The sequence below is a fragment of the Heteronotia binoei genome, chromosome 10 (genome assembly GCF_032191835.1).
Source record: "Heteronotia binoei isolate CCM8104 ecotype False Entrance Well chromosome 10, APGP_CSIRO_Hbin_v1, whole genome shotgun sequence".
Classification (NCBI taxonomy): domain Eukaryota; kingdom Metazoa; phylum Chordata; class Lepidosauria; order Squamata; family Gekkonidae; genus Heteronotia; species Heteronotia binoei.
This window is the reverse complement of record NC_083232.1, coordinates 53,863,186-53,877,976: the sequence shown is the minus strand read 5'-3', so window position 1 is coordinate 53,877,976 and position 14,791 is coordinate 53,863,186.

Sequence of the window (14,791 nt, the reverse complement as noted above, 5' to 3'; positions counted from 1 at the left end):
ACATTTTTCCAGGAACCTCCTCCTGTGTTGGGTCCTCTTCTAATTGCTGAGATACCATTTCCTCTCCCTCCTCTTGTCCTTTCAACAACACCTCATACGTTTTGTCAAGAAAATCCTCATCTTCCTTTATACACTGCAGCGTGGACAATCGTCCCTGTTCCTCCAGCAGGGCCACTAACTTACACTTGCTGCAAGTGTAATTCGTGCTACTCTCAGGTAGAAATACAAACATCCCACAGTCTTTACACGTCACTGCCTCTGTTCCCTCACCAGCCATACTGCTGCAACCCATTTTAAAATTTTCTTTATCTTCACTTCTCTTTAAATCTCACTACCAACTGCCACTTGAAACTACTTTTGAGTAACTACCCACTTTTGCAAATTAAAGGCTCAAGCCCCCACCCACCTCTGACTCAACAGCCAGAGCAACAGCAGAGGGTGGGGCCAGCAATTACCCCCAGGCAAACAAGCTCTCCTCACTCAGCAACAGCTACACAAAAGACACACAAAAGCAATCAGAAACCCCTCTCCAGCAGGCACCAAGCACTCCACAGTTACCTCCCACAGCAACCCTAGGTAATGCTCCCCAGCAGTTTTAGAAAAGCAAATCAAGTCTCACTCACCTTACCAGCAGCTCTGTTCTAGATCCAAACAGCTTCTTCTACTGCAGCTGAGCCACTTCATTGAACCTTAAAGATCTGGCACTTGCTGTCATGAGAAACAAGGAAATAAATATGGATGTAGCTGTAATAAAACTTCATGTTGTTTCCTGGATAACTTGTCTGTCCAGCATTTCTTTCTCTAAAGAATAACATCTTTTAAAACAGATAGGGTTTTTCCCTGACCATTCCTTTGGTGTATTTTATTTTCTTTCTAATTTTTACTCACTTTTTGGTTAGTGTTGCCATCTTTTCTTCTGGTATTGCTGTTGTGCTTTTAAAGGGATCCTTATGATTGGCAGAAAAAAAGCAAGCTGAGGTTTTTATTTCACTTCATCTCTATGCCAGGACAACCTTTACTAGCTAGTTGTCCACATCAAGCAACAGAGGCAAAGCTGGCTGGATCAATGATCAGCCTACATTTAGCCTATAAATTATCACCATTAAGGCTGCAGAGACAGGTGTCAGATAGTGCTCATGTACTCCCTTCATGCTGAACAAAAGGCTTGTGTGCTTTTGTGCTCAGGTATCAACATCTGTGTCCAAAATGCAGACTGAGGATTGGAACTCGTAGTAAGAACAGAAATGTTGATGTGCCTCTCCGAGCTTGCAACATAATGCTTACCTCAAAAAAGAGCATTGGTTGTGACCATGAGAAATGTTGTCTCCCTTATCTTGTGTTTTAAATTCAAAGCATAGAAGGGAAAGACAGAAGTTACTTTAATGTCAAGACAGTGTGCGATTGCAATAAAAAAGGCAAATGCCATGCTGGGAATTATTAGGAAGGGAATTGAAAACAAATCAGCCAGTATCATAATGCCCCTGTATAAATCGATGGTGCGGTCTCATTTGGAGTACTGTGTGCAATTCTGGTCACCGCACCTCAAAAAGGATATTATAGCATTGGAAAAAGGGCAACTAGAATGACTAAAGGTTTGGAACACTTTCCCTATGAAGAAAGGTTAAAACGCTTGGGGCTCTTTAGCTTGGAGAAATGTCGACTGCGGGGTGACATGATAGAGGTTTACAAGATTATGCATGGGATGGAGAAAGTAGAGAAAGAAGTCCTTTTCTCCCTTTCTCACAATACAGGAACTCATGGGCATTCGATGAAATTGCTGAGCAGTCGGGTTAAAACGGATAAAAGGAAGTACTTCTTCACCCAAAGGGTGATTAACATGTGGAATTCACTGCCACAGGAGGTGGTGGCGGTGACAAGCATAGCCAGCTTCAAGAGGGGATTGGATAAAAATATGGAGCAGAGGTCCATCCGTGGCTATTAGCCACAGTGTGTGTGTGTATTGGCCACTGTGTGATACAGAGTGCTGGACTAGATGGGCCATTGGCCTGATCCAACATGGCTTCTCTTATGTTCTTATGTTCTTACTTTCATTGGAGGCGAGAGCAGCCAGTTCAGCATTACAGACTGACAGTGTCATTCTAAATCTTTCTAAGCCCGCTGACTTCAATGGACTTTAGAAGAATGAAGCTCTGCTCAGGATGGTGCTGTTGAAGTGTGGCAACATGGTAGAATTTAGCATTTCAAACATGTGCTTTCACCTGAACTGAACATGAAAGGGCTGCACTGTGGTATGTTTGGCTCAAACTGCATTTCACACTTTATTCATAATTTCAAAAATCTCTGATCCACTGCCAATAGCCTGACACCACATTCCCATATAATAGACAACAGGGGAACAGGCATATCACAATTTCCCACTTTTAAACAGAAAGTGTGCAGCCTAAACATATGCTTTAGAAAGATTGTGAAATGGAGGTGGGATAATATATGTTTAAAAACACCTTCATCAATCAGGTGATTTAGTAAAATGCAGTAGTCATCTTGAGCAGAGCACACTACAAGTTCAGCTTGCTAGGTGACAGACAGCACATCAGCAAGAGACAGAAAAGCCACCCTGACTTACATAGGGCATCCACTTCATTTGAAATGTTGCAGTGCAGTCCATTGCAGAGTTACTTCAGCTTAAGCCCATTGAAATAAATGGATTTGACTGGATTTAGACTGAGTAATAGAGATGCGCTTACCTGTAACTGTTGTTAATTGACATCTTCTGTGCAGACACACATTGGGACTGCACTTGCACAGGTCAGCCATGGGACATTTTCTTCCTACCTCAAAAACTCCTAAGGGAGGGCAACCTGACCATTTTGAAGCCATACATGCACAGGATTTCCACCTAACATGTCACATGCTCTGTAAGCAGGTGCCGCCTTCCTTCAGTTTCCACTAAGCCACTGTAAAACCCTTTCCATGGCACAATAGCCCTGTGAGAGCTCACAGCAGGGCAGGAGGGGGAGAATGTGTGTCTGCACAAAAGACATCAATGAACAACTGTTACAGGTAAGCGCCAACTCTATTTCGGCCTTCCATCTTCTTGTGCAGCTCCACATTTGGACCATTAGTGAGCTACTCCCCAGAGGAGGCGGGGTGAATCTCTCACTGGAACAGAGCCTATAAAATAGCCTTGCCCTCATCTGCTTCTTTCCTTGCAGGAAGGTTTAAAGCATAGTGCAAAATGTATCTTCTGTCAACCCAGTTGCCACCTTGCAGGTGTCCAAAAAGAAAACTTGTCAATATGTGGCAAGTGACCCCTGTGCTTGGGTGGAGTGTCCTTTCACATTAAGCAGACATGGCTTCCCAGATGCTATGTAGCAGGAACAGATGGCAGCAACTACCCATCTGGGCCTGGACTGCACTGAAGCAGCTTTGCCCTTCTTGAGCCCCTAATAACAAGCAAACATCTCTGGACTAGAGCTGAAAAAAACAAGCTCAGTGATCTGGTTGTCTGGCAGTTCTTCATAGTGGGTTAAAACTCATCCATGGACTGCAAAAAAAGTTGATCCATTAAAGGGGAGATCCTCAACTTTACAGTGAGTCTCTAGAGGGAACATAGCGTTGTGTAGCCATGAGTGTCTCCTGAGACCTGTAGCAGAGGCCGTCCATCTGGCTGATACACCCGCAGTGTGTCTGTCCATATTAATCTTATTTTGAGAATTTAATCACCTCAGACTGGATAAGTTAAGCCAGGGACTTGGATTCATCACACAATTTGTCCAGGTACTGGGAAAGTCTCTCCCAGGGGAAAAGTTGATAGCCTCCTATAATCACTTGATAATTTGCTATTTGAAAATTGAGAGTGGAGGAAACATAAAATTTTCTTCTCAAAGTCTCCAGGTTGTAGCTTTCCTTGTCAGCTGAGGTTGCATGAGAAGATGGAAGATGAACTGCATAGAACTGTAGACATTTAAAACAAAATACTTGCTATCTTTATTCATTTCCAGGACACATCAACCATGCAGTGTTTATTATCTTCATTTAGGGCAGGCAGCCTGTAAAACATATCATTAATATTTCCATCCTATAAGCATGGGATTAATGCTGAAATACATGCCCAGCACAATGATGGAACATTTATTGGAATAAAAGTCAGAGCCAACACTCTTGATTTTATGAGTTAGGAATGTGTTCTTGGTGGTGGTGGAAAATGCTGCCAAGGCACAGCTGACCTGTGGAAACCCTGCGGGGTTTTCAAGGCAAGAGGCATTCATAGGTGGTATGCCACTGCCTACCTCCACGTTATGACCCTAGTATTCCTTGGAGATCTCCCATCCAAGTATTAGCCAGGGCCAACCCTGCTTAGCTTCCAAGATCTGTTGAGATTGGGCTAACATGAGCTATCTTTTTAGGATTTCATATATATGTATACAAACACATACTCCTCCTAGATCTGGGCTGCCACATTTCCTCCGGTTTCCTTTTTTAAATGAATGTTATTGATTTAAACTGTACAAGATTTGTACTTTACAGCATAGGAAGGGGTGGTGGTATTTCATCACTCCATTTCATGACCCATACACAGAGTAATCTGGACATCTGTGAATAAACCAGTGGGAACTGAACAGGTAGTCAAATTGAACATTCCCCCTTCTTAACCATCAAATGAGTATTTGTTAGAAAGTTAGGTCAGCCTTATGACATGTTGAAACCAAACCCCTTGGGAGGATCAACAATGCCTTCCTTTATGTTGGGTTAAAAGAAACCTGCCTTCCACCCTAGAAAAGTCATAAAATAGTTCTCCACTTTTCCTTTTGAACAAACTGTGCCTGTAAAAGGAAGAGTGGGTTTTGTTACCTACACCACTTTTCTTGAGAAGCTTGTACTGTTACCCTGTTTGAATTGTTTGACAATATGATTAGTATTATTAGTCGATAACATACACTAGCAGTTCTGATGGTGAAAGGCTGTGTACTAAAGCACAAGCGGCTGCCAGTACTTTTCTAAGTAGGGGAGGGGTGCTAAACAACAATGCAAGTAGGAGCACATCTCTGCCATTCCCCCCATTCTTTGGAACCACCATTTTAATTACAAGTCAGCAGAATAAAAACTGAGATACTTTGGGTACTAGAATGGCAGGCGCTTTATACTAGTCTTTCAAGAAAAAAAGGAAATTCTACTGTGATGACAAAGAAAGGGCTTATTTGATCCTGAAATTAGGGCTGAAAATCAGAAGACAAACTGATGATCCATTGCTCTGTGATCTGGATTGTAGTGCTAAGGATTCAGATAATTTCTTGGCACTGGATATTAAACCGTTATATTGTTTCTGGAGCAGTCTGACACATTTTTGAGCTTTCCTATACCAGCACTTTTTCTTTGGGAAAGCAGCGTTCAGGCTAGAATATTCCACTGAAGTTTTAAAATTGTTTAACAAGAAAGAGAAGAATATATTTTGCTCTGTTGGCATTAAAAATCAAATAATAAGGGGAGGGAACTGGAAAAATAGATATGTACCAGTTACATCTTGTATGACTTGAACTTATAAACAGCCCTAGCAATTTGAGCTGTCCATTCTGTGTACTCTCTGGGACCAAATCTGTCATGCTTCCTAGTGTGAGCAATGGTCACCCAGACTTGTATAGGCAGAAAGGCAGGATACAAATTTTGTGAATAAATAAGAACTCTGCCAGTTCTCCTTTTCCACCTTTATCAGGGCCTTTGATGAGAAGATTAACTTGTACCCCATTTTAACTAGGAAGTAACTTCAGAAAGAAGACCAGATCTTTTAAATTTTTTTCTGGACTTTATACACACTCACATATTTTCTAGAGCTGATGTATGTAGTGGTTAGCGCTTCAGACGAAATTCTGCAAGGCCCAGGGTTGAATCTCCACTCTTACCATGGAAGTTTGCAGAATGACTTTGGGCCAGTCACATAACCTCTCTCATTCTGACCTGCCTCACAGGATTGTTGTAAGGATAAAATGGAAGAGATAAGAATGCTTGGGGTCTTCATTGGGGAGAAAGGTGGGATATAAGTGAAGTTAATCAATTAATCAGTCAGTTCTTAGTCTCACAGAAATATGTTTTCAAGTCTCTCTTCCATTTTGAACTGGAAAGATAATAGAGTAGTGGCAAATTGGTATAAAACCAACACAAACACACAACAACAACGAGTAGGCCAAGCAGTCAGAAAGGGTGGAATTGCTTATGAACACACAAATCCATGCAGTGCTTTATGCTGAATGAGACCCTTGATATGTCAAGCTCAGTGTTGTCTACTTAAACTGGTAGTGACTCTCCAGGGTCTCAGGCTAAAGTTTTTCACATCACCTATTTCATGGGTGCTTTAATTGGTGACACCAGGGATTGGATCTGGAGCCTTTTGCATGCCAAGGAAGTGCTCTGTCACTGAGTCATGATTCCTTGCATTACAAGGTGGGGGAGGGGGACAATGTTCCAAGCCCATTAAAAATGTGGAAGGAGGTGGGGGAAAACAAGCAAACAAATATTATCTCTCAGTGTCAATAAGATGTCACTTAGATATTTTCCTCAAATGTTCTGAACTTGAGATCTCTTCTAAAGTGACTGTCTTCTTCCCCCCTCCAACCAAGGATCAATTATTTGTGTTGCTACAGTGAATATGCAGATATTTTCCTACACAGTTGTGTGCTCATAGCTTGATGCTGGTGTTCTCATAAAGCTACACATTATTCTTGTCATGAAATACTGCTTCTAATTACACAATTTTGTAGTTCTCTGAAACAATATTGTATACTGATATTGTGGAATATAGGCTAGTCCTATAAAATAGTACACATTTCTTTAAGGACTAAGTAACTGAAATTGCAACTCAATGCCTTCCACCATAGCAAAAAATAGCTATAGTTTTCAGGCCATGTTTTTTTTTCTCTGGGTTTATGTACACAATGCATTACCCTGCAGAGGCTCTTCTAAACTTTTTGTACCTAGTGTTTCATTTCATGATTGAATATCCTGAATGAAGAATTTTTACACTATTGTTAAATATTCCTGACTGCCACTAGCAGTAACATGGATGGAATCTCTCTTAGTGATAGCGATGATGCAAATGGCCAACCATTGTAAATATGTGCATAGAACACCAGCCGTGTGAAGATAATTTTAATGGATTTGGACTCAAATAGCCATTTTGGCTAAGTTGGAGTTTTCCTTTTAGAGAATAAGCTTTCCTCTGCTGGAAGAAAATCAGCTGAATTAAGTATTTGAAACCAACTGATGACCTCTATCTAGCATGTAAATTGGCAGTTGTGTCTTCTAATAAGAGGCAGATGTGCAATTAGTCCATGTAGTTCAATTGCAGAGATCCATGTTTGTGCATGACTGTTGGTGGATCCTACAACAATAGTGGGAATTTTTATACTTGGTAGTGATGTCTTGTGTGGTACTATAAATAATTCAGGGATTCTGAAAACTATTTTCAGTTAGTGCTAACACAAGTTCTTTTTTCTTCCTTGTTTGTTCCAAATTCTACAAAAGAAATCTGAGGGGAAAAAACTGTTTTGGCTGTTGCTTAGACTTGCTGTGAAGAAAACTCTTGAATATAAAAGCAAGCGTTGTTCCAACTAAAATTAAATGACAAAAAATAAGAAGAATCCATAAGAGATGAAATTTGTTTGAAACTAGTAGGAGGAGATAAAATCTTGGCAATGAGAGGACAGCTGCAAATTTAAATGATCAAAATAGAGTGAGAAAGATGCTGTGGAAATATAAATATCTGCTGCTTACTGCCTGCATTTTTAGCTCTTCATTCTCAGTTTACATAATTAAGGGTGATAATATTGACAACTTACTGAACAGTCCAAGCATTCCAAAGTACCCCAAGAAAAGCTAACCATATTACAAATCTAGCAAAGATCTTACTCTACATAATTTGTTTTTCCTTTGTTTTAAATCCATTTCTTATATTTCTTCTCTGAGATGAAACTAGAATAACTGATCGAGGAGGAAGGTATTCTGATTGATTCATTTTCATACCAGTGTGAGTTTTAATTGCAACAAGGCCCAATCCAAGCAAGGCATGATGTTTTGGGACAACAAATGATTGAAATAAATTATACCAAATGCCAAGTATTATTTTAAAGTCAAATTAACTGCAACATGGTAACCAACTACCTATTAGTTTTTGATGCATGAATTGCCAAGACTTTGGTCCTCTTTCTGATCTTGGTGAAGCAATACATGCTATAATGCTCAGACTATTTATTCCAAACTAGGCACCAGTAGCCTCTATTTTAGCATAACTGAAGGCTAAAATATACTTATTGAGGTTGATAATATCTCTGCTTGGAAGGTATTCTATAGGGTTGCCAAGTCCAATTCAAGAAATATCTGGGGACTTTGGGGGTGGAGCCAGGAGACTTTGGGGGTGGAGCCAGGAGCAAGGGTGTGACAAGCATAACTGAACTCCAAGAGAGTTCTGGCCATCACATTTAAAGGGATCACAAACCTTTTTAAATGCCTTCCTTCCATAGGAAATAAGGAATGATAGGGGCACCTTCTTTTGGGACTCATAGAATTGGACCCCCTGGTCCAATCTTTTTGAAACTTGGGAGGTATTTTGGGGAGAGGCTCTGGATGCTATGCTACAAATTTGGTGCCTCTAACTCATAAAACATCCCCCCGAGAGCTCCAGATACCTGCAGATCAATTCTTCATGATTTCCTATGGGAATAAGTCTTCATAGGGAATAATAGAGTTACCTGCAGACATTTCCCTCCCCTCCCCCCGCTTTCTGATGACCCTGAAGCGGGGGGAGGGCCTCCAAACCGGGGGATCTCCTGCCCCCACCTGGGGATTGGCAACCCTAGTATTCTATGAGAAACTTCCTTGCATCTTCTGAGCCTTTAAAATGTGCAGCCTTGATGATCATGTCCTAAAGAACAGTGACTAGTCTGCACTGTTTCAAGCAGGTCTTCTTCGGGAACACAGGAGCCCTATCATTTGGGTAGTGACTTTGTAATAAGTGGCTTCTTAGAGATTATTCCTGTGGTGACCAATCACTGCTTCAACTTCATTCTGCAAATATTTCGTGGGTCAAAGAGTGTACATATATTTTGTTCTCAGAAAGATTATCAATTGAATAATCTTAGTGCTGAGAGGTTTAGAGAATAATCTAAGTAAGTGACTACAAGGCCTGGCAGAACAGCTCTGTGTTACAGGCCCTGTGGAACAATAGAAGGTAGATCACTTAATCATCCTGTTTCTTGATGGTATCTTTATTGACGAGACTATACAGTTGCCTCCATTTTGAAATGGCATTACTAAAATACTGTTAACACATGAAAGTGTTGTGCCCTGTCTACCTGCATAACTAATTTCAACTGAACATGAAATGGAAAAACTGTGGATTGAAACTTGAGATATTATCAAGGAAAAATGTGCAAAAACTATTCCTGTAGATGAAAACAAATGAAAAGGCTTGATGGACGATTGATGAAACTCTTAAAATGGCTAAAGTTAGATGAGAAGCAAAAGTTAAAGGTGACAGAAATAAAATCAGAAGTCTAAAAGCAGTGTTCCAGTGACTTGCATGTAGAGACAAAGCAAAATATTATAACAATCAGTGTAAAGGAATAGAAGAGAACAATAAAAAAAGGAAGAACAAGAGGTCTTTTCCACAAGTTCCAAGAAATCAAAGGGAAATTTAAAGCGTGGTTAGGCATAATGACAGGCCAATATGGGGATAAGTTAAGCAAACAGGATAAAATAAAGGAAAGATGGGAACAATACACTGAAGAACTATACTGAAGAGATGAAAGGATGATAAATTCCTTCAAAGAGTAATCTCTTAACAACAAACTCTTAACAACTAGCAAGAATATGCCAACAGATATGGAAAACCAAACAATGGCCACAAAATAGAGTAATCTTTTGAAGAAAAACCTGCAGTTTTAGAAAGTGAAGTGAAGGCTGTACTGAGAGCAAGTAGGAGAAACACCACCATAAATAGATGAGATATCAATAGAGATATTTTAAGCCTCAGAAATGGAATCCATCAAACTCTTAACAACTAGCAAGAATATGCCAACAAATATGGAAAACAAAACAATGGCCACAAACTAGAAATGCTTCGTCTACAATCTATTTCAAAAAGAGATATCAAAGACTGAAGCAGCTATTGGACCGCCATGTTAATTTCTCACATGAGTAAAGTGATGCTCAAAATCTTACAACAAAGATGATTTTCACATGTGGAATGAGAAATATCAGATGTTCAATTTGTATTTAGAAAAGAAAAAGGCACTAAATCCGCTTGTGTTTCATACATTACGACAAAGCTTTTTGACTGTATAGACCCTGAAAAGTTATGATTGGTTTAAAAAGAAATGGCTGTGCCACATCATCTGATTGTTTTGATATGCAATCTGTACTGTTGGAACAGAATGTGGAGAAACAGGATGGTTTCCAGTTGGGCAAAGTGTCAGACAAGGATGTATTTTATCTCCCTGTCTCTTCAATCTATATGCAGAACACATCATAACGAAATCTGGATTAAATTTAGATGAAGATGGAATGAAAATTGGTGGAAGGAAGATTAACAATTTGAGATATGCAGATGATATCATATTACTGGCAGAAAACAGTGAAGGCTTGAAATGACTACTGTGAAAGTTAAAGCAGAAAGTGTCAAAGCAGGATTACACCTGGACACCAAGAAGAAAAAAGTAATGACTGAGAAATCACACAAGGCTGATCAGGGAGAAATTAAAATTATTCAAGAGATGTTCTATTCCTTGGCTTAATCATCAACCAAAATGCAGACTCAAGCAAGGAATCAGGAGGATGGAACTGGAACAGGCAGCCACAAAGAAGCTAGAAAAGATTCTTAATGGTATGGAGTGTTGCTGGTAACCAAGATTGAAGTAATTCACACTATAGTATTCCCACTACTATGTATGTGTGTGAAAGTTGGACTATGAAAAAAGCTGAAAGGAAGGTTGATAAATTTGAAATGTGGTGTTGGAAGAGAGTTGTATGAATACCATGGACCACCAAAAAGACAAATAAGTGGGTTCTAGATCAAATCAAACCGGAACTCTGTTGCTTTGGATCCCCATAGGGGAGAAAGGCAAGGAATGAATGAATTAACTCTTCCAAAAAGCTAAAATGACTAAACTAAAGCTATCGTGCTTTGGTTACATTATGAGAAGACGGGATGCACTGGAAAAGACAATAATGCTAGGAAACACTGCAGGCAGGAAGAAAAGAGGAAGACCCAGCAAATTTAAGGCATTGTGTTGTGTTCTGTGACAGGAGAGCCCAAATTATTGTTACTGGTCATGAATTGGCAACTGACATGAGTCTGGGGAAGGGGAACATAGGGGAGGCATCAGCTTCTGGAGAATACATGGAAGTGAACACGTCTCTCGGAATCGCCAGCAGCTCTATGGTAAAACTGTAGAGTTTCAGGTGATGCCTGGAGTACCACTTTCACAAATTTTCCTGGAAGTGGCATCACACTGTTGTCACCACCTTTACTTTACATTATTTTTCTCCTACATAAGAGAAGCCATGTTGGATCAGGCCAATGGCCCATCCAGTCCAACACTCTGTGTCACACAGTGGCCAACCCCCCCCCCCCACAAGTGCCATCAGGAGATTCACAAGTGGGGCTAGAAGCCCTTCCACTTTGCCCCCCCCAGCACCAAGAATACAGAGCATCACTACCCCAGACAGTTCCAACAATACAATGTGGCTAATAGCCACCGATGGACCTCTGATCCATATTTTTATCCAATCCTCTCTTGAAGCTAATGGCCCCATAGCACCGAGCGGTAAAGCAGCAGTACTGCAGTACTGTGGTCTGAACTCTGATCACGACCTGAGTTCGATTCCGGCGGAAGCTGGATTCAGGTAGCCGGCCCAAGGTTGACTCAGCCTTCCATCCTTCCGAGGTTGGTAAAATGAGTACCCAGCTTGCTGGGGGGAAAGTGTAAAAGACTGGGGAAGGCAATGGCAAACCACCCTGTAAAAAGTCTGCCATGAAAACGTCGTGAAAGCAACATCATCCCGGAGTCAGAAATGACTGGTGCTTGCACAGGGGACCTTTCATTTCCTCTTGAAACTGGCTATGCTTGTCACCGCCACCACCTCCCGTGGCAGTGAATTCCACATGTAAATCACCCTTTGGGTGAAGAAGTACTTCCTTTCATCCGTTCTAACCTGACTGCTCAGCAATTTCATTGAATGCCCACGAGTTCTTGTATTGTGAGAAAGGGAGAAAGGACTTCTTTCTCTACTTTCTCCATCCCATGCATAATCTTGTAAACCTCTATCATGTCACCCCGCAGTCGACGTTTCTCCAAGCTAAAGAGCCCCAAGCGTTTTAACTTTTCTTCATAGGGAAAGTGTTCCAAACCTTTAATCATTCTAGTTGCCCTTTTCTGCACTTTTTCCAGTGCTATAATATCCTTTTTGAGGTGCGGTGACCAGAATTGTACACAGTACTTCAAATGAGATCGCACCATCGATTTATACAGGGACATTATGATACTGGCTGATTTATTTTCAAGTCCCTTCCTAATAATTCCCAGCATGGCATTGGCCTTTTTTATTGCAGTCGCACACTGTCCTGACATTTTCAGTGAGTTATCTACCATGACTCCAAGATCTCTCTCTTGGTCAGTCTCTGGCCGTTCACACCCCATCAACTTGTATTTGTAACTGGGATTTTTGGTCCTAATGTGCATTACTTTGCACTCCTGCCAGCCACAGGATCAGTGTAGGAAACAGAAGCCAAATACAGAATCCCTTGCCCAGACAGGATTCATGACAGCCCTGCCCCAAATGTGTAGGGTTAAGATGCAGAAGTAGCCATTAGCCTGAGTGAACAACCTTATACATTCATGCAAACAGAGAACACATGAGCGATTAACATTCTTTCCCTGTATGTACAATGACCTGGATAGCCTGATTTTATCAGATCTCAGAAAGTGATCAGTATTTAGATGGGAGCCACCAAGGAATATCAGGATTGATACACTGAGGCTGCCAAAGGCAAACAAGCCCAAGATATCTGTTGTCTTGAAAAGCCTACACGGTCACCATAAGTTGACCACTATTAATTGAGGCCCCCTCCCCCCCCCCCCCAAAAAAAAGCGCAGTGGTCTGATTGTAGGCCTTTCAGTGTTATTTCTGGATTTATTTGGTCTATCTGGGGTTTTATTATTTTGTAATAATTTGAATACTTAGTGAAAGTATTATACACTTATATCTCTAGGTGGGGTCTATGTACTGTCATTAACTCATCTGCTTTCCTTAAATTCAGAAAGCCAAGAGAAACCTTAGCTTTTTTCAGGAGAAATCATACGCAGGAAGATTATCTGTTTAGTCATTAACAGTACATTTCTAAACAGAGTTACTCTCCTAAAGCTGTTGAAGTCAATGGGCATAGAAAGGCTCTATTTCAGACTGCACTGTAAGTTTCATTTGCAATAGGGTTACCATATTTTGAAAAGCAAAAAAGGAGGACACATTTCCTGACTTCAAACAAGTGACACTATGACAAATCTCATTTTAAATACCCCTTCTGTTTAGCTGAGGGGCTCATCTTCCAACACCCGGCCCTGGCGTGACTTGGTTCATGGGGTCGCAAAGAGTCAGACTCGACTGTGTGACTGAACAACTATTTAACTGTAATAATTACTACTAACGAGGAATTTTCCTAACCTTCTAGCCCAAAAGTGGATGGACAGCAAAAAAAGAGTACACTTGGTAACCCTAATTTACAAAGTTATTAGGGCTGCCAAGCTCCAGCCGGGGATGGGTTTTCCCCCATCCTGGAGGGCCCCAGCCCATCGGCAGATCCCCACCCCTTAAGAGCCCCATTGGCGCGTGCCATCCCCAGCATGATGACGTCACCATCATCATGCCAGGGATGCCACACCAGGGACAATCTAGGACTCTTGCTAAAAACTCTATAGTATCATAAGCGTTTTACTGTGAATTCAGAGCATTTCCAGTGTGATGTTCAGTGTGGTACAATAGAGTTTTTAGCACGAGTCCTAGAGCGTCCCTAGCATGATGTCCCTGGTGCGATGACGTCACTACTGGGTGACGTAATTGTGCCTTACGTGAGGAACAAGTCCCCTGCTACAGTGGCAGAGGGACATGGCAACCCTAAAAGTCATGCATATGATAGGTAGGAAAATGTCTGGTAATTTTTTGCAACTCCTCTGGATTATGAGGAAACAAGCTCATAAAGATTAGCAAATGAGAATTCTATCACATCTGGTCTAGATACATGGTAGGACTGCTGTCCTTAAGGACTCAGGGCTATATTTAAAAACAGGGCTTTTTAGGTAGCAGGAACTCCTTTGTGTATTAGCCCCCCCCCCATGTAGCCAATCCTCCTGGAGCTTACAGTAGGCCCTGTACTAAGAGTCCTGTAAACTCTTGGAGGATTGGCTACATCAGGGGTGTGTGGCCTAATATGCAAAGGAGTTCCTGCTACAAAAAAGCCCTGCTTAAAAAAAATTCTAACATTCTGGGAACAGATTTGATATGTTTTTTGAAATCAGTATCATGTTAAAAGTGTTGTTGACAAACATCATTTAATGAATAAAAGAAGCAATAAACAGAAATTAAATCTGTCTATGACTATTGAAACTTAAAATAATAATAACTATTATTGCTGTTCTTTTTTTGTAATAGTAGGCTTTTAAAACAAGATGAAACACTTACAGGGTCACCCTATGGAGAATTGCACCCTTATAAACTAATTGACTTCAGTAGACTCAGAAGGGTGTAACCAGGGCTCCCCCCCCCCGCCTTAGATAAAGAGATGCTGGAA